Here is a 2,627-nt window from a genome sequence, read left to right as displayed (position 1 = left end):
ACACTGTCCATGGTCTGTTTTCAGAGAAGGGTCTGTATCTGTCCTGTCACCTGCTGGAACTTGCAATCCACGAAGCTGTGGCAAGCCTGCCCCCGCCACAGCCGGCCGGTGCTGTGTACGTTGAAGGCGCACAAGGAAGGGCTTGCCTGCCCAGTGAGCCTCCAGCTCTGCCTCCAACCCCGTGTGTGGTCAGCGGGGAGAGTGGAGTTACCTGACCCTATTCCGCCCCGGGCCACTAAGAGTGGCAGGCAGGCTTCACCAAGACTGTGGTTCAAGACCTGATCCCGTTCTTACTAGTTGTGGGACCTTGGGCATGTCTCTTAGCCTCTGTGAAGCTCTCTTTGCTTGCTTTCCTGCCTCCCTCAGACCAAAGACCAAGTGAAGTCCTACTCATAGAAACATTTCTACAGACTTCTGAAAGGTTTGGGTACTTGTTGCCAGGTGCCCCTTCCTGATGAAGGGAGATGTGATGGCTGCAGTCCAACGGCTGTCTTGTGACCACGAAGCAACCCTGACAACCACGCCATGTGCCCAGAGCGTGCCTGTTAGAGCTGTTCAGACTTCCCGCTTCTTACACTTCGTAGAGGGCCATGGTGCACACGAGGCCTTGAGGCGTTTCCCCATTTCCCCGCGCAGATTTGTAGCTCAGAACCACTTCTAAGCCCTTCCTCCAGAGCACTGTGAGTCCTTGGCTCATTGGCAGTGCATCCACTTGCTTTCTCAACGGTCTTCGTTCTTCAGACCAGACGGCTTTGGGACCACCCCTACCTTGTACATTCCGCTTGGGGGCTTATCTGGGGACATGGGAAGGTTGATGCTGTGGCCTCTGACCTCCAAGGTATCGGGTTTGACTCCTGGGATCACAGTACTCAATGTCCCACGACCTCCCTTCTTCCCCTGTTAGGACATCACCCCCCTGCAGGTGGTTCTGCCCAACACTGCCCTCCATCTTAAGGCGTTGCTGGATTTTGAGGATAAGAACGGAGACAAGGTGGTGGCAGGAGATGAGTGGCTATTTGAAGGGCCTGGTAAGTTCCTTGCATTGGCCGGAGTCCAGGTCCAAGACTCCCTGCCTTTCCATTACTGCTTTGATACCTGCCGGGCTTCAACCTCTGCCTCCCCTTCCCTTCCCAGGCACCTATATCCCCCGGAAGGAGGTGGAGGTCTTGGAGATCATTCAGGCCACAGTCATCAAGCAGAACCAGGCCCTGCGGCTGAGGGCCCGCAAGGAGTGCTGGGACCGGGAGGGCAAGGAGAGGGTGACAGGTGGGGTCGATGAGGGGTGCTGATGGGGGTGGGCGGGCCGTGCCTTGCCTGCAGGGGTGGGGATGGCCATTAGCAGCCTGAGAGGAAGTGCTTCCCTGGTATCTCTTAGAAGCTTTTGGGGGCCGCCCACGGCTGCTTTCCCCACCCCAGCTTCATGCCAGCTGTCCCCTGAGCCTGTGATCATGAACATGCTGACATGGCTTTACCGGGGGCGGGGGAGGGGGGTGGGCAGCAGTCGTGTCTGTTTCTAGATCAACAACGCAGGTGGTCGTATACAACTAGCAATCGTATTTGGCCCACGTGATGTTATCAGTCTGTGCCAGGTACGGTTCAAAATGCTTTACAGATGGGAACTCAGAGTCTCCGAACAACTGTGGAGTCCTATGATTCCCATTCTCCATATGACCTCACGGAGGCACGGAAGTGAGGTTACTTGCCGGGGGTTATGACGAGCAAGGGCCAGGCTGTAGCCAGGCACTTGTGCTTCTCCAAGAAAGTAGACCGTATCTCCAACTCTCTTAGAGGCAGTTCTGCCAGTTTCAGGGGAAGGGAAAAAGTTGGTCTTTGGAGCTCAGAGTAGGCGTGGCAGCACCTTGGGCCCTTGGACGGCTTTCCTTATTGTCCTGGTCAGGGGTTGGTTTTCCTCTGGCCTCAGAAAAAAATTGATATATGCACTCCTGTCAGGCCTTGGAGCCTGACGGGTCTGGCATCTCACCTGCAGAGCTCGGCGGGTGCCCTGTGGTCCAGGCTGCGGGAAGGGGCAGCTGGGAGCAGGCTGGGTGCCCTTTGACCCTCCCCTCTCCACCCTTGGCCCAGGAGAAGAATGGCTGGTCCGCACCGTGGGTGCATATCTCCCGGCAGTGTTCGAGGAGGTTCTGGATTTGGTGGATGCTGTGATCCTCACAGAAAAGGTCTGTGCTCTCGGGGGTGGAGGGACCCTGGAGGAGGCCTCACTCCTAGTGGCAGAGACCATGAAAGTAGAGGAGAAGCAATATTTCTGGGGCCACTAACAGAAAACTGGGGGGGTCAGCTCCCTGAGGAGTCTCCTGGGTCCTCTGAGAGGGTTCAAAAGTCCTCCTGGGCTGGTAGAGACTGATGTCCCGGCCCGGGAGCACTCAGTGGCCAGTGGGGCTCCCAGCTCCCCTGAGGAAACTGGAAGTCAGTTTCCTCAAATGCCCGGACATCTTGTCCCGCAGACGGCCCTGCACCTCCGGGCTCAGCAGAACTTTCGAGACTTGAGAGGCGTGAGCCGCCGCACCGGGGAGGAGTGGCTGGTGACCGTGCAGGACACGGAGGCCCACGTGCCAGATGTCTGTGAGGAGGTGCTGGGGATCGTGCCCATCACCACCTTGGGCCCCCAC

At 57.6% G+C, this 2,627-nt stretch overlaps 1 long non-coding RNA gene across 1 annotated transcript; it reads left to right on the top strand.

Annotated features, from left to right (window-relative positions):
• The first annotated feature begins 392 nt into the window (after positions 1-392).
• On the top strand, positions 393-2,621 carry LOC123323872. The gene is made up of 4 exons (XR_006539561.1): positions 393-1,028; positions 1,135-1,266; positions 2,083-2,177; positions 2,463-2,621. It is a non-coding gene; the product is annotated as an uncharacterized LOC123323872 (long non-coding RNA).
• Positions 2,622-2,627: the final 6 nt, after the last annotated feature.

The sequence above is a fragment of the Neomonachus schauinslandi genome, unplaced genomic scaffold (assembly GCF_002201575.2).
Source record: "Neomonachus schauinslandi unplaced genomic scaffold, ASM220157v2 HiC_scaffold_1737, whole genome shotgun sequence".
NCBI lineage: Eukaryota > Metazoa > Chordata > Mammalia > Carnivora > Phocidae > Neomonachus > Neomonachus schauinslandi.
This window is presented reverse-complemented; position numbering and strand designations above follow the sequence as displayed.